Raw genomic sequence first — 18,194 nt, 5'->3', positions numbered from 1 at the left:
ACTGTTTGTTAATGTGCAATTTTGACTATCTCAGAGGCAGAAGTGGGTTCTTGTTAATTCATAGAACTTGTAGCCTCATATCTTAGCTTTCGAACGAGACTAATCTCGCTTAAATAAGAGTTCTATCACTCCATATATAGTTAAAAATTTGAGGAGATGACAGACAGTAACAGTTCAAAAACGAGATAGTAAAAGTCCCAGTGTTTGTTGATGAGCAATTTTGACTATCTTAGAGGCAGAAATGAGTTCTTCATAATTCATAGTATTTGTTGCCTCATGTCTTAGTTTTCCAATGAAACTAATTTCGCTTCAATCTGAGTTTTATAACTCCAGATATAGTTAATAATCTGAGGAGATGTCAGACAGTAACAGTCCAAGTGTTTGTTGATGAGCAATTTTCAATATCTTAGCGGCAGAACTGGGTTCTTTTTAAACATAGAACTTGTAGCCTCATCTCTTTGCTTTCCAACAAGACTAATCTCGCTTGAATTAAAGTTCGATAACTCCAGATATAGTTAAACATCTTAGGAGAGGTCAGACAGTAACAGTTCAAAAATGAGACAGTAACAGTCCAAGTGTTTGTTGATGAGCAATTTTGACTATCTTAGAGGCAGAACTGGGTTCTTCTTAATATATAGAACTTGTAGCCTTATGTCTTAGTTTTCCAACGAGACTAATCTTGCTTCAATCAGAGTTCTATAACTCCAGATATAGTTAATAATCTGAGGAGATGTCAGAGAATAACAGTCCTAGTGTTTGTTGATGAGTAATTTTGACTATGTTAGAGGCAAAAATGGGTTCTTCTTAATTCATAGAACTTGTAGCCTGATGTCTTAGATTTCCAACGTGACTATTTTTGCTTGAATCGGAGTTCTATAACTTCAGATGTAGCAAGAAATCTGAGGATAGGTCAGACAGTAACAGTTGGATAGTAAAAGTGCAACTGTTTGTTGATCAGCAATTTTGACTATCTTAGAGGCAGAAATGGGTTGTTGTTAGTCATAGAACTTGTAGTCTCATGTCTTAGTTTTCCAACGAGTCTAATCTCGCTTCAATCTAAGATCTATAACTCCAGATATAGTTAATAATCTGAGGAGATGTCAGAGAGTAACAGTCCTAGTGTTTGTTGATGAGTAATTTTGACTATCTTAGAGGCAGAACTGGGTTTTTCTTAATTCATATAACATGTAGGCTCATGTCTTAGCTTTCCAACGTGACTAATTTCGCTTGAATCAGAGTTCTATAACTCCAGATGTAGCTAGAAATCTGAGGAGAGGTCAGACAGTAACAGTTCAAAAACGAGACAGTAACAGTTGGACAGTAACAGTCCAAGTGTTTGTTAATGAGCAATTTTGACTATCTTAGAGGCAGAACTGGGTTCTTCTTAATCATAAAACTTGTAGCCTCATGTCTTACCTTTTCAAGGAGACTAATCTCGCTTGAATCGTAGTTCTATAACTCTAGATATAGTTAAAAATCTGAGGAGAGGTGGGATAGTAACAGTTCAAAAACGAGACAGTAACAGTACAAGTTTTTTTTTTATGAGCAATTTAGACTATGTTAGAGGCAGAACTGGGTTCTTCTTAATTCATAGAACTTGTAGCGTCATGTCTTAGTTTTCAATCGAGTCTAATCTCGCTTCAATCAGAGTTCTATAACTCCAGAAATAGTTAATAATCTGAGGAGATGTCAAAGAGTAACAGTCCTAGAGTTTGTTGATGAGCAATTTTGACTATCTTAGAGGCAGAACTGGGTTCTTCTTAATGCATATAACTTGTATGCTCATGTCTTAGCTTTCCAACGCGACTAATTTTGCTTGAATCGAAGTTCTATAACTCCAGATAAAGTAAAAAATCTGAGGAGAGGTCAGACAGTAACAGTTCAAAAATGAGACAGTAACAGTCCAAGTGTTTGATGATGAGCAATTTTGACTATCTTAGAGGCAAACCTGTGTTCTTCTTAATTCATATAACTTGTAGGCATGTCTTAGCTTTCCAACGTGATTAATTTTGCTTGAATCGGAGTTCTATAAGTCCAGATATCGCTAAAAATCTGAGGAGAGGTCAGACAGTAACAGTTCAAATACGAGACAGTAACAGGTGCACAGTTACACTCCAAGTGTTTGTTGATGAGCAATTTTGACTATCTTAGAGGCAGAACTCGGTTCTCCTTAAATCATACAACTTGTAGCCTCATATCCTAGCTTTCTAACGAGACTAATCTCGCTTGAATCGGAGTTTTACAAGTCCAGATATAGCTAAAATATGAGGAGAGGTCAGACAGTAACAGTTCAGAAACGAGACAGTAACAGTCCAAGTGTTTGTTGATGAGCAATTTTGAATATCTTAAAGGCTGAACTGGGTTTTTCTTAATCATAGAACTTGTAGCCTCATGTCTTACCTTTCCAACGAGACTAATCTTGCTTGAATCGGAGTTCTAAAACTCTAGATATAGTTAAAAATCTAAGGAGAGGTCAGACAGTAAGAGTTCAAAAACGAGACAGTAATAGTTCAAACTCTAGATATAGTCTAAATGTTACTTGATGAGAAATTTTGACTATCTTAGAGGCAGAACTGGGCTCTTCTTAATTTTATATAACTTGTACACTCATGTCTTAGCTTTCCAACGCGACTAATTTTGCTTGAATCGGAGTTCTATAACTCCAGATATAGCTAAATATCTGAGGAGAGGTCAAACAATAACAGTTCAAAAACGAGACAGTAACAGTTGGACAGTAACAATCCAAGTGTTTGTTATCCAAGTGTTTGTTGATGAGCAATTTTTTTCTATCTTAGATGCAAAATTGGGTTCTTCTTAAGTCATAGAACTTGTAGCCTCATGTCTTATCTTTCCAACAAGACTATCTCGCTGAAATCAGAGTTCTATAACTCCAGATATAGTTAATAATCTGAGGAGAGGTCGGACAGTAAGAGTCCTAGTGTTTGTTGATGAGCAATTTTGACTATCTTAGAGGCAGAACTAAGTTCTTCTTAATTCATATAACTTGTAAACTCATGTCTTAGCTTTCCAACGCGACTAATGTCACTTGAATTGGAGTTCTATACCTCCAGATATAGCTAAAAATATGAGGAGAGGTCAGACAGTAACAGTTCAGAAACGAGACAGTAACAGTCCAAGTGTTTGTTGATGAGCAATTTTGAATATCTTAAAGGCTGAACTGGGTTCTTCTTAATCATAGAACTTGTAGCCTCATGTCTTACCTTTCCAACGAGACTAATCTCGCTTGAATCAGAGTTCTACAACTCCAGATATAGTTAAAAATCTGAGGAGAGGTCAGATAGTAAGAGTTCAAAAACGAGACAGTAATAGTTCAAACTCTAGATATAGTCTAAATGTTACTTGATGAGAAATTTTGACTATCTTAGAGGCAGAACTAGGCTCTTCTTAATTTTATATAACTTGTACACTCATGTCTTAGCTTTCCAACGCGACTAATTTTGCTTGAATCGGAGTTCTATAACTCCAGATATAGCTAAATATCTGAGGAGAGGTCAAACAATAACGGTTCAAAAACGAGACAGTAACAGTTGGACAGTAACTGATGTGCCGTGAATGATTCGAAAATCGGCAACAATGAATCTGACAAAAATGGATGAAGGATGGGTCTGGTTGTGTTGTCTTTCTTTTGGTGTTTAGGCTAGATTATAGTGATTTCAAGGTAAATAAGATGGAGGATAGACTAGAATGATACTTTGATAAGTCGATCTGGACGCCACAAAGATCAATCTAGGATTTCGACGCCACACTCTTTGTGATTGAAGAGTGATAAGTCAGGTAGGGTTCTTCACAAAATCAATTTGGAAGAACAACTCTTAATTCTGTGAATTAAGTTTCAAATCTTGGCCAAAAGTTCTTTATTACATATTCTAATACTATATTTATAATTGGAACATCCCTCCAAAGTTAGGAATAATTCAACATGGCAGAAGTCAAGCCCAAAAAACAGACTTTGACAAACTAACCTAGACAAATTAACTAGCACACGTTTTTTGACCTTTCTAACATAAACATACCAAATTTAAAACAACCATATCTTCTTATACAAAAGTCCAATGCAATCATGGTTGGAAAATCTAGAAAGAACACGTTCTGAACTTGAAATCCACCTAGATTAGTCTTGTTTTCACATGCAATGGATGACTTCAAATTCGGGTTCAAATTCATTTGCTGTTCTGACCATAAACAGCATCAATTCCTTCACTTATTTGCATATCAACCCAAATTCGAGTAGCCCAGCATCAAAAGAACAATTAAGGGCTTTTCTCATCTCCAAGTTCCAATTGTAGGCAAATAAACATCCTTGAACCAATTTCAAACTGATTGCTAATTTTTAACTCTGACGCAGCTTCAATCATTCCAATTTGACTCGTCAAGGCCCTTTGTAGTTGTTTCGCTCTCGCTCTTGTCATTGGACCATCTGAATCCTCTTGCACATTAGTTTTAGCTTTACAAGATGGATTATAATTCCCATGATGCACATCAGTAACAGTCCAAGTGTTTGTTGATGAGCAATTTTTTTCTATCTTAGATGCAAAACTGGGTTCTTCTTAAGTCATAGAACTTGTAGCCTCATGTCTTATCTTTCCAACAAGACTATCTCGTTTCCTTGTCCGATTATTTTATTTTTCTCTTCTTGTTTCCTTCCTTCTCTCCCTCTTTCCATGCTCCCTCCCTCCCTGTCATTTCAGAAAGTAAAAACAATCTCTTAGATTCTACTATATGTGCATTTGAGTGCTCATCACCATCACCATCCTTCATTTCTTGCAGAACTGCCCCATCTTTTTTTAGGAAGAATCCAAGATCAATCCTTTGTGTCTTCTTGCCTGAAAAAATTTGGAGGGGAGGAAAAATGGGTGGCCCGTGGGAATTCGCTATACATGCGATAAATGGGAGGTGGTTCTCTGTTTTTGCCTCTTTTTTAATCATGGTTGGAGCTGGTGCTACATATCTGTTTGGCACCTACTCAAAAGACATAAAAGCCACACTTGGTTATGACCAAACTACTCTCAATCTCTTAGGATTCTTTAAGGATCTGGGTGCCAATGTCGGGGTCTTTTCTGGGCTTCTAGCTGAAGTGACACCAACATGGTTTGTGCTTCTGGTAGGTTCTGCCATGAACTTTGCAGGGTACTTCATGATTTGGCTAGCTATGACTCAGAAGATAGCCAGGCCTGTTGTTTGGCAGATGTGTTTGTATATTTGTATAGGAGCCAATTCCCAAAATTTTGCAAACACAGGAGCTCTTGTCACTTGTGTGAAGAATTTCCCAGAAAGTAGAGGGGTGATGTTGGGTCTGTTGAAGGGTTTTGTTGGGTTAAGTGGAGCTATCCTGACACAATTTTACCTAGCCATCTATGGAACTGATTCAAAGTCTCTCATTCTTCTCATTGGGTGGCTCCCAGCTGCTTTATCTGTGATTTTTGTGTTTACAGTTCGGGAAAGGAAGCCTGAGAGGCAACCTAATGAGCTCAGGGTTTTTTACCATTTTCTCTACGTGTCAATTGTGCTAGCTTTGTTTCTCATGGCTATGAATATAGTTGAAAAACAGGTTGATTTCTCCAAAGTAGCCTATGCTGGAAGTGCCGCTGTAGTCTGAGCCATGCTTTTTGTACCTCTCATTATTGCCATTAGAGAGGATTGGGTCCAATGGAACCTCAAGAATCAAGATGGAATGAAGCCTGCTACAGAGACAACCGCTGACAGGGCACTAGATATGCACCAGAAGTGAAGTCTGAAGTCTCAAAAGATAAAGAGGAGAAGGCTAAAGAATCTTGTTTCGTCAGCATACGTCACAAGCCAGAGAGAGGTGAAGACTACACAATCTTACAAGCACTTTTGAGCATGGATATGCTAATCTTATTTGCTGCAACATTTTGTGGCCTTGGTGGAAGCTTAACAGCAGTAGACAAATTGGGCCAAATTGGTGAATCCCTAGGATATCCAACTAAAACCATCAAATCCTTCGTTTCACTATTGAGCATATGAAATTATTTTGGAAGGATATTTTCTGGATTTGTTTCTGAAAGCTTATTAGTGAAGTACAAGATGCCTCGGCCCCTGATGATGACATTTGTTCTGAAACTCCAGATATAGTTAAAACTCTGAGGAGAGGTCAGAGAGTAACAGTTCAAAAACGAGACAGTAACAGTTGGACAATAACAGTCCAAGTGTTTGTTGAGTAGCAATTTTGACTATCTTAGAGGCAGAACTCGGTGCTCCTTAAAACTTAAAACTTGTAGCCTCATATCTTAGCTTTGCAACGAGACTAATCTCGCTTGAATCGGAGTTCTACAACTCCAGATATCATTAAAAATCTGAGGAGAGGTCAGACAGTAACAGTTCAAAAACGAGAGAGTAACAGTTGGACAGTAAGAATCCAAGTGTTTGTTGATGAGCAAGTTTGACTATCTTAGAGGCACAACTAGGTTCTCCTTAAATCGTAGAACTTGTAGCCTCGAGTCTTAGCTTTGCAACGAGACTACTCTCACTTGAATCGGAGTTCTGGAACTCCAGATATAGTTAAAAATCTGAGGAGAGGTCAGACAGTAACAGTTCAAAAACGAGACAGTAACAGTCCAAGTGTTTGTTGATGAGCAGTTTTGACTATCTTAGTGGCAGTACTGGGTTCTGCTTGATTCATAGAACTTGTAGCCTCATGTCTTATCTTTCCAACGAGACTAATCTCGCTTGAATCAGAGTTCTAGAACTCTAGAAATAGTTAAAAATCTGAGGAGAGGTCAGATAGTAACAGTTCAAAAACGAGACAGTAACAGTTGGATAGTAACAGTCGAAGTGTTTGTTGATCAGCAATTTTCACTATCTTAGAGGCAGAACTGGGTGCTCCTTAAATCTTAAAACTTGTAGCCTCATGTCTTAACTTTGCAACGAGACTAATCTCGCTTGAATCCGTTTCTGAAACTCCAGATATAGTTAAAAATGTGAGGAGAAGTCAGACTGTAACAGTTCAAAAACGAGACAGTAACAGTTGGACATTAACAGTCCAAGTGTTTGTTGAGTAGCAATTTTGACTATCTTAGAGGCAGAACTAGGTGCTCCTTAAATCTTAAAACTTGTAGCCTCATATCTTAGCTTTCCAAAAGAATGATCTTGCTTGAATCAGAGTTCTAGAACTCAAGATATAATTAAAAATCTGAGGAGAGGTCAGACAGTAACAGTTCAAAAATGAGACAGTAACAGTTGGACAGTAACAGTCCAAGTGTTTGTTGATGATCAATTTTGACTATCTTAGAGGCAGAACTGGGTTCTCCTTAAATCTTAAAACTTGTAGCCTCAAGTCTTAGCTTTGCAACGAGACTAATCTCGCTTGAATCGGAGTTCTGGAACTCCAGATATAGTTAAAAATCTGAGGAGATGTCAGACAGTAACAGTTCAAAAACGAGACAGTAACAGTCCAAGTGTTTGTTGATGAGCAGTTTTGACTATCTTAGTGGCAGTACTGGGTTCTGCTTGATTCATAGAACTTGTAGCCTCATGTCTTATCTTTCCAACGAGACTAATCTCGCTTGAATCAGAGTTCTAGAACTCTAGAAATAGTTAAAAATCTGAGGAGAGGTCAGATAGTAACAGTTCAAAAACGAGACAGTAACAGTTGGATAGTAACAGTCGAAGTGTTTGTTGATCAGCAATTTTCACTATCTTAGAGGCAGAACTGGGTGCTCCTTAAATCTTAAAACTTGTAGCCTCATGTCTTAGCTTTCCACAAGACTGATCTTGCTTGAATCAGAGTTCTAAAACTCAAGATATAGTTAAAAATCTGAGGAGAGGTCAGACAGTAACAGTTCAAAAACGAGACAGTAACAGTTGGACAGTAACAGTCCAAGTGTTTGTTGATGATCAATTTTGACTATCTTAGAGGCAGAACTGGGTTCTCCTTAAATCTTAAAACTTGTAGCCTCATGTCTTAACTTTGCAACGAGACTAATCTCGCTTGAATCCGTTTCTGAAACTCCAGATATAGTTAAAAATGTGAGGAGAGGTCATACTGTAACAGTTCAAAATCGAAACAGTAACAGTTGGACATTAACAGTCCAAGTGTTTGTTGAGTAGCAATTTTGACTATCTTAGAGGCAGAACTCGGTGCTCCATAAATCTTAAAACTTGTAGCCTCATATCTTAGCTTTCCAAAAGACTGATCTTGCTTGAATCAGAGTTCTAGAACTCAAGATATAGTTAAAAATCTGAGGATAGGTCAGACAGTAACAGTTCAAAAAGGAGACAGTAACAGTTGGACAGTAACAGTCCAAGTGTTTGTTGATGATCAATTTTGACTATCTTAGAGGCAGAACTGGGTTCTCCTTAAATCTTAAAACTTGTAGCCTCATGTCTTAGCTTTCCAACGATACTAATCTCGCTTGAATCGGAGATCTGGAATTCCAGATATAGTTAAAAATCTTGGGAGAGGTCAGATAGTAACAGTTCAAAAAAGAGACAGTAACAGTTGGACAGTAACAGTCCAAGTGTTTGTTGATGATCAATTTTGACTATCTTAGAGGCAGAACTGAGTTCTCCTTAAATCTTAAAACTTGTAGCCTCATGTCTTAGCTTTGCAACGAGACTAATCTCGATTGAATCGGAGTTCTGGAACTCCACATATAGTTAAAAATGTGAGGAGAGGTCAGACTGTAACAGTTCAAAAACGAGACAGTAACTGTTGGAAATTAACAGTCCAAGTGTTTGTTGATGATCAATTTTGACTATCTTAGAGGCAGAACTGGGTTCTCCTTAAATCTTAAAACTTGTAGCCTCATGTCTTAGCTTTCCACAACACTGATCTTGCTTGAATCAGAGTTTTAGAACTCAAGATATAGTTAAAAATCTGAGGAGAGGTCAGACAGTAACAGTTCAAAAACGAGACAGTAACAGTTGGACAGTAACAGTCCAAGTGTTTGTTGATGATCAATTTTGACTATCTTAGAGGCAGAACTGGGTTCTCCTTAAATCTTAAAACTTGTAGCCTCATGTCTTAACTTTGCAACGAGACTAATCTCGCTTGAATCCGTTTCTGAAACTCCAGATATAGTTAAAAATGTGAGGAGAGGTCAGACTGTAACAGTTCAAAAACGAGACAGTAACAGTTGGAGAGTAACAGTCCAAGTGTTTGTTGAGTAGCAATTTTGACTATCTTAGAGGCAGAACTGGGTTCTCCTTAAATCTTAAAACTTGTAGCCTCATGTCTTAGCTTTGCAACGAGACTAATCTCGATTGAATCGGAGTTCTGGAACTCCACATATAGTTAAAAATATGAGGAGAGGTCAGACTGTAACAGTTCAAAAACGAGACAGTAACTATTGGAAATTAACAGTCCAAGTGTTTGTTGAGTAGCAATTTTTACTATCTTAGAGGCAGAACTCGGTGCTCCTTAAATCTTAAAACTTGTAGCCTCATATCTTAGCTTTCCAAAAGAATGATCTTGCTTGAATCAGAGTTCTAGAACTCAAGATATAATTAAAAATCTGAGGAGAGGTCAGAAAGTAACAGTTCAAAAATGAGACAGTAACAGTTGGACAGTAACAGTCCAAGTGTTTGTTGATGATCAATTTTGACTATCTTAGAGGCAGAACTGGGTTCTCCTTAAATCTTAAAACTTGTAGCCTCAAGTCTTAGCTTTGCAACGAGACTAATCTCGCTTGAATTGGAGTTCTGGAACTCCAGATATAGTTAAAAATCTGAGGAGATGTCAGACAGTAACAGTTCAAAAACGAGACAGTAACAGTCCAAGTGTTTGTTGATGAGCAGTTTTGACTATCTTAGTGGCAGTACTGGGTTCTGCTTGATTCATAGAACTTGTAGCCTCATGTCTTATCTTTCCAACGAGACTAATCTCGCTTGAATCAGAGTTCTAGAACTCTAGAAATAGTTAAAAATCTGAGGAGAGGTCAGATAGTAACAGTTCAAAAACGAGACAGTAACAGTTGGATAGTAACAGTCGAAGTGTTTGTTGATCAGCAATTTTCACTATCTTAGAGGCAGAACTGGGTGCTCCTTAAATCTTAAAACTTGTAGCCTCATGTCTTAGCTTTCCACAAGACTGATCTTGCTTGAATCAGAGTTCTAGAACTCAAGATATAGTTAAAAATCTGAGGAGAGGTCAGACAGTAACAGTTCAAAAACGAGACAGTAACAGTTGGACAGTAACAGTCCAAGTGTTTGTTGATGATCAATTTTGACTATCTTAGAGGCAGAACTGGGTTCTCCTTAAATCTTAAAACTTGTAGCCTCATGTCTTAACTTTGCAACGAGACTAATCTCGCTTGAATCCGTTTCTGAAACTCCAGATATAGTTAAAAATGTGAGGAGAGGTCATACTGTAACAGTTCAAAATCGAAACAGTAACAGTTGGACATTAACAGTCCAAGTGTTTGTTGAGTAGCAATTTTGACTATCTTAGAGGCAGAACTCGGTGCTCCATAAATCTTAAAACTTGTAGCCTCATATCTTAGCTTTCCAAAAGACTGATCTTGCTTGAATCAGAGTTCTAGAACTCAAGATATAGTTAAAAATCTGAGGATAGGTCAGACAGTAACAGTTCAAAAATGAGACAGTAACAGTTGGACAGTAACAGTCCAAGTGTTTGTTGATGATCAATTTTGACTATCTTAGAGGCAGAACTGGGTTCTCCTTAAATCTTAAAACTTGTAGCCTCATGTCTTAGCTTTCCAACGATACTAATCTCGCTTGAATCGGAGATCTGGAATTCCAGATATAGTTAAAAATCTTGGGAGAGGTCAGACAGTAACAGTTCAAAAAAGAGACAGTAACAGTTGGACAGTAACAGTCCAAGTGTTTGTTGATGATCAATTTTGACTATCTTAGAGGCAGAACTGAGTTCTCCTTAAATCTTAAAACTTGTAGCCTCATGTCTTAGCTTTGAAACGAGACTAATCTCGATTGAATCGGAGTTCTGGAACTCCACATATAGTTAAAAATGTGAGGAGAGGTCAGACTGTAACAGTTCAAAAACGAGACAGTAACTGTTGGAAATTAACAGTCCAAGTGTTTGTTGATGATCAATTTTGACTATCTTAGAGGCAGAACTGGGTTCTCCTTAAATCTTAAAACTTGTAGCCTCATGTCTTAGCTTTCCACAACACTGATCTTGCTTGAATCAGAGTTTTAGAACTCAAGATATAGTTAAAAATCTGAGGAGAGGTCAGACAGTAACAGTTCAAAAACGAGACAGTAACAGTTGGACAGTAACAGTCCAAGTGTTTGTTGATGATCAATTTTGACTATCTTAGAGGCAGAACTGGGTTCTCCTTAAATCTTAAAACTTGTAGCCTCATGTCTTAACTTTGCAACGAGACTAATCTCGCTTGAATCCGTTTCTGAAACTCCAGATATAGTTAAAAATGTGAGGAGAGGTCAGACTGTAACAGTTCAAAAACGAGACAGTAACAGTTGGACATTAACAGTCCAAGTGTTTGTTGAGTAGCAATTTTGACTATCTTAGAGGCAGAACTGGGTTCTCCTTAAATCTTAAAACTTGTAGCCTCATGTCTTAGCTTTGCAACGAGACTAATCTCGATTGAATCGGAGTTCTGGAACTCCACATATAGTTAAAAATATGAGGAGAGGTCAGACTGTAACAGTTCAAAAACGAGACAGTAACTATTGGAAATTAACAGTCCAAGTGTTTGTTGAGTAGCAATTTTGACTATCTTAGAGGCAGAACTGAGTGCTCCTTAAATCTTAAAACTTGTAGCCTCATGTCTTAGCTTTCCACAAGACTGATCTTGCTTGAATCAGAGTTTTAGAACTCAAGATATAGTTAAAAATCTGAGTAGAGGTCAGACAGTAACAGTTCAAAAATGAGACAGTAACAGCTGGACAGTAAGAGTCCAAGTTTTTGTTGATGATCAATTTTGACTATCTTAGACGCAGAATTCGGTTCTCCTTAAACTTAAAACTTGTAGCCTCATGTCATAGCTTTCCAACGATACTAATCTATCTTGAATCGGAGATCTGGAATTCCAGATATAGTTAAAAATCTGGGGAGAGGTCAGATAGTAACAGTTCAAAAACGAGACAGTAACAGTTGGACAGTAACAGTCCAAGTGTTTGTTGATGATCACTTTTGACTATCTTAGAGGCAGAACTGGGTTCTCCTTAAACTTAAAACTTGTAGCCTCATGTCTTAGCTTTCCAACGATACTAATCTCGCTTGAATCGGAAATCTGGAATTCCAGATATAGTTAAAAATCTGATGAGAGGTCACACAGTAACAGTTTAAAAACGAGACAGTAACAGTTGGACAGTAACAGTCCAAGTGTTTGTTGATGATCAATTTTGACTATCTTAGAGGCAGAACTGGGTTCTCCTTAAATCTTAAAACTTGTAGCCTCATGTCTTAGCTTTGCAACGAGACTAATCTCGATTGAATCGGAGTTCTGGAACTCCACATATAGTTAAAAATATGAGGAGAGGTCAGACTGTAACAGTTCAAAAACGAGACAGTAACTGTTGGAAATTAACAGTCCAAGTGTTTGTTGAGTAGCAATTTTTACTATCTTAGAGGCAGAACTCGGTGCTTCTTAAATCTTAAAACTTGTAGCCTCATATCTTAGCTTTCCAAAAGACTGATCTTGCTTGAATCAGAGTTCTAAAACTCAAGATATAGTTAAAAATCTGAGGAGAGGTCAGACAGTAACAGTTCAAAAATGAGACAGTAACAGTTGGACAGTAACAGTCCAAGTGTTTGTTGATGATCAATTTTGACTATCTTAGAGGCAGAACTGGGTTCTCCTTAAATCTTAAAACTTGTAGCCTCATGTCTTAACTTTGCAACGAGACTAATCTCGCTTGAATCCGTTTCTGAAACTCCAGATATAGTTAAAAATGTGAGGATAGGTCAGACTGTAACAGTTCAAAAACGAGACAGTAACAGTTGGACATTAACAGTCCAAGTGTTTGTTGAGTAGCAATTTTGACTATCTTAGAGGCAGAACTGAGTGCTCCTTAAATCTTAAAACTTGTAGCCTCATGTCTTAGCTTTCCACAAGACTGATCTTGCTTGAATCAGAGTTTTAGAACTCAAGATATAGTTAAAAATCTGAGTAGAGGTCAGACAGTAACAGTTCAAAAATGAGACAGTAACAGCTGGACAGTAAGAGTCCAAGTTTTTGTTGATGATCAATTTTGACTATCTTAGAGGCAGAATTCGGTTCTCCTTAAACTTAAAACTTGTAGCCTCATGTCTTAGCTTTCCAACGATACTAATCTATCTTGAATCGGAGATCTGGAATTCCAGATATAGTTAAAAATCTGGGGAGAGGTCAGATAGTAACAGTTCAAAAACGAGACAGTAACAGTTGGACAGTAACAGTCCAAGTGTTTGTTGATGATCAATTTTGACTATCTTAGAGGCAGAACTGGGTTCTCCTTAAACTTAAAACTTGTAGCCTCATGTATTAGCTTTCCAACGATACTAATCTCGCTTGAATCGGAAATCTGGAATTCCAGATATAGTTAAAAATCTGATGAGAGGTCACACAGTAACAGTTTAAAAACGAGACAGTAACAGTTGGAGAGTAACAGTCCAAGTGTTTGTTGATGATCAATTTTGACTATCTTAGAGGCAGAACTGGGTTCTCCTTAAATCTTAAAACTTGTAGCCTCATGTCTTAACTTTGCAACGAGACTAATCTTGCTTGAATCCGTTTCTGAAACTCCAGATATAGTTAAAAATGTGAGGAGAGGTCAGACTGTAACAGTTCAAAAACGAGACAGTAACAGTTGGACATTAACAGTCCAAGTGTTTGTTGAGTAGCAATTTTGACTATCTTAGAGGCAGAACTGGGTGCTCCTTAAATCTTAAAACTTGTAGCCTCATGTCTTAGTTTTCCACAAGACTGATCTTGCTTGAATCAGTGTTTTAGAACTCAAGATATAGTTAAAAATCTGAGGAGAGGTCAGACAGTAACAGTTCAAAAATGAGACAGTAACAGTTGGACAGTAATAGTCCAAGTGTTTGTTGATGATTAATTTTGACTATCTTAGAGGCAGAACTGGGTTCTCCTTAAATCTTAAAACTTGTAGCCTCATGTCTTAACTTTGCAACGAGACTAATCTCGTTTGAATCCGTTTCTGAAACTCCAGATATAGTTAAAAATGTGACGAGAGGTTAGACTGTAACAGTTCAAAAACGAGACAGTAACTGTTGGACATTAACAGTCCAAGTGTTTGTTGAGTAGCAATTTTGACTATCTTAGAGGCAGAACTGGGTGCTCCTTAAATCTTAAAACTTGTAGCCTCATATCTTAGCTTTCCAAAAGACTGATCTTGCTTGAATCAGAGTTCTAGAACTCAAGATATAGTTAAAAATCTGAGGAGAGGTCAGACAGTAACAGTTCAAAAATGAGACAGTAACAGTTAGACAGTAACAGTCCAAGTGTTTGTTGATGATCAATTTTGACTATCTTAGAGGCAGAACTAGGTTCTCCTTAAATATTAAAACTTGTAGCCTCATGTCTTAGCTTTGCAACGAGACTAATCTCGCTTGAATCGGAGTTCTGGAACTCCAGATATAGTTAAAAATGTGAGGAGAGGTCAGACAGTAACAGTTCAAAAACGAGACAGTAACAGTCCAAGTGTTTGTTGATGAGCAGTTTTGACTATCTTAGTGGCAGAACTGGGTTCTGCTTGATTCATAGAACTTGTAGCCTCATGTCTTATCTTTCCAACGAGACTAATCTAGCTTGAATCCGAGTTCTGGAAATCCAGAAATAGTTAAAAATCTGAGGAGAGGTCAGACAATAACAGTTCAAAAACGAGACAGTAACAGTTGGATAGTAACAGTCGAAGTGTTTGTTGATCAGCAATTTTCACTATCGTAGAGGCAGAACTGGGTGCTCCTTAAATCTTAAAACTTGTAGTCTCATGTCTTAGCTTTCCACAACACTGATCTTGCTTGAATCAGAGTTTTAGAACTCAAGATATAGTTAAAAATCTGAGGAGAGGTCAGACAGTAACAGTTCAAAAACGAGACAGTAACAGGTGGACAGTAACAGTCCAAGTGTTTGTTGATGATCAATTTTGACTATCTTAGAGGCAGAACTGGGTTCTCCTTAAACTTAAAACTTGTAGCCTCATGTATTAGCTTTCCAACGATACTAATCTCGCTTGAATCGGAAATCTGGAATTCCAGATATAGTTAAAAATCTGATGAGAGGTCACACAGTAACAGTTTAAAAACGAGACAGTAACAGTTGGAGAGTAACAGTCCAAGTGTTTGTTGATGATCAATTTTGACTATCTTAGAGGCAGAACTGGGTTCTCCTTAAATCTTAAAACTTGTAGCCTCATGTCTTAACTTTGCAACGAGACTAATCTCGCTTGAATCCGTTTCTGAAACTCCAGATATAGTTAAAAATGTGAGGAGAGGTCAGACTGTAACAGTTCAAAAACGAGACAGTAACAGTTGGACATTAACAGTCCAAGTGTTTGTTGAGTAGCAATTTTGACTATCTTAGAGGCAGAACTGGGTGCTCCTTAAATCTTAAAACTTGTAGCCTCATGTCTTAGTTTTCCACAAGACTGATCTTGCTTGAATCAGTGTTTTAGAACTCAAGATATAGTTAAAAATCTGAGGAGAGGTCAGACAGTAACAGTTCAAAAATGAGACAGTAACAGTTGGACAGTAACAGTCCAAGTGTTTGTTGATGATTAATTTTGACTATCTTAGAGGCAGAACTGGGTTCTCCTTAAATCTTAAAACTTGTAGCCTCATGTCTTAACTTTGCAACGAGACTAATCTCGCTTGAATCCGTTTCTGAAACTCCAGATATAGTTAAAAATGTGACGAGAGGTTAGACTGTAACAGTTCAAAAACGAGACAGTAACTGTTGGACATTAACAGTCCAAGTGTTTGTTGAGTAGCAATTTTGACTATCTTAGAGGCAGAACTGGGTGCTCCTTAAATCTTAAAACTTGTAGCCTCATATCTTAGCTTTCCAAAAGACTGATCTTGCTTGAATCAGAGTTCTAGAACTCAAGATATAGTTAAAAATCTGAGGAGAGGTCAGACAGTAACAGTTCAAAAATGAGACAGTAACAGTTAGACAGTAACAGTCCAAGTGTTTGTTGATGATCAATTTTGACTATCTTAGAGGCAGAACTAGGTTCTCCTTAAATATTAAAACTTGTAGCCTCATGTCTTAGCTTTGCAACGAGACTAATCTCGCTTGAATCGGAGTTCTGGAACTCCAGATATAGTTAAAAATGTGAGGAGAGGTCAGACAGTAACAGTTCAAAAACGAGACAGTAACAGTCCAAGTGTTTGTTGATGAGCAGTTTTGACTATCTTAGTGGCAGAACTGGGTTCTGCTTGATTCATAGAACTTGTAGCCTCATGTCTTATCTTTCCAACGAGACTAATCTAGCTTGAATCCGAGTTCTGGAACTCCAGAAATAGTTAAAAATCTGAGGAGAGGTCAGACAATAACAGTTCAAAAACGAGACAGTAACAGTTGGATAGTAACAGTCGAAGTGTTTGTTGATCAGCAATTTTCACTATCGTAGAGGCAGAACTGGGTGCTCCTTAAATCTTAAAACTTGTAGTCTCATGTCTTAGCTTTCCACAACACTGATCTTGCTTGAATCAGAGTTTTAGAACTCAAGATATAGTTAAAAATCTGAGGAGAGGTCAGACAGTAACAGTTCAAAAACGAGACAGTAACAGGTGGACAGTAACAGTCCAAGTGTTTGTTGATGATCAATTTTGACTATCTTAGAGGCAGAACTGGGTTCTCCTTAAACTTAAAACTTGTAGCCTCATGTATTAGCTTTCCAACGATACTAATCTCGCTTGAATCGGAAATCTGGAATTCCAGATATAGTTAAAAATCTGATGAGAGGTCACACAGTAACAGTTTAAAAACGAGACAGTAACAGTTGGAGAGTAACAGTCCAAGTGTTTGTTGATGATCAATTTTGACTATCTTAGAGGCAGAACTGGGTTCTCCTTAAATCTTAAAACTTGTAGCCTCATGTCTTAACTTTGCAACGAGACTAATCTCGCTTGAATCCGTTTCTGAAACTCCAGATATAGTTAAAAATGTGAGGAGAGGTCAGACTGTAACAGTTCAAAAACGAGACAGTAACAGTTGGACATTAACAGTCCAAGTGTTTGTTGAGTAGCAATTTTGACTATCTTAGAGGCAGAACTGGGTGCTCCTTAAATCTTAAAACTTGTAGCCTCATGTCTTAGTTTTCCACAAGACTGATCTTGCTTGAATCAGTGTTTTAGAACTCAAGATATAGTTAAAAATCTGAGGAAAGGTCAGACAGTAACAGTTCAAAAATGAGACAGTAACAGTTGGACAGTAACAGTCCAAGTGTTTGTTGATGATTAATTTTGACTATCTTAGAGGCAGAACTGGGTTCTCCTTAAATCTTAAAACTTGTAGCCTCATGTCTTAACTTTGCAACGAGACTAATCTCGCTTGAATCCGTTTCTGAAACTCCAGATATAGTTAAAAATGTGACGAGAGGTTAGACTGTAACAGTTCAAAAACGAGACAGTAACTGTTGGACATTAACAGTCCAAGTGTTTGTTGAGTAGCAATTTTGACTATCTTAGAGGCAGAACTGGGTGCTCCTTAAATCTTAAAACTTGTAGCCTCATATCTTAGCTTTCCAAAAGACTGATCTTGCTTGAATCAGAGTTCTAGAACTCAAGATATAGTTAAAAATCTGAGGAGAGGTCAGACAGTAACAGTTCAAAAATGAGACAGTAACAGTTAGACAGTAACAGTCCAAGTGTTTGTTGATGATCAATTTTGACTATCTTAGAGGCAGAACTAGGTTCTCCTTAAATATTAAAACTTGTAGCCTCATGTCTTAGCTTTGCAACGAGACTAATCTCGCTTGAATCGGAGTTCTGGAACTCCAGATATAGTTAAAAATGTGAGGAGAGGTCAGACAGTAACAGTTCAAAAACGAGACAGTAACAGTCCAAGTGTTTGTTGATGAGCAGTTTTGACTATCTTAGTGGCAGAACTGGGTTCTGCTTGATTCATAGAACTTGTAGCCTCATGTCTTATCTTTCCAACGAGACTAATCTAGCTTGAATCCGAGTTCTGGAACTCCAGAAATAGTTAAAAATCTGAGGAGAGGTCAGACAATAACAGTTCAAAAACGAGACAGTAACAGTTGGA

The 18,194-nt window shown here is 37.5% G+C and overlaps 1 pseudogene; it reads left to right on the top strand.

Annotated features, from left to right (window-relative positions):
• The first annotated feature begins 4,636 nt into the window (after window positions 1-4,636).
• LOC18094797 (protein NUCLEAR FUSION DEFECTIVE 4-like) lies at window positions 4,637-6,114 on the top strand (annotated as a pseudogene).
• The last annotated feature ends 12,080 nt before the right edge of the window (window positions 6,115-18,194 follow it).

The sequence above is a fragment of the Populus trichocarpa genome, chromosome 1 (assembly GCF_000002775.5).
Source record: "Populus trichocarpa isolate Nisqually-1 chromosome 1, P.trichocarpa_v4.1, whole genome shotgun sequence".
Lineage (NCBI taxonomy): Eukaryota > Viridiplantae > Streptophyta > Magnoliopsida > Malpighiales > Salicaceae > Populus > Populus trichocarpa.
Note: the sequence above shows the minus strand (reverse complement) of the source record. Positions and strands in the feature narration are given on the sequence as shown.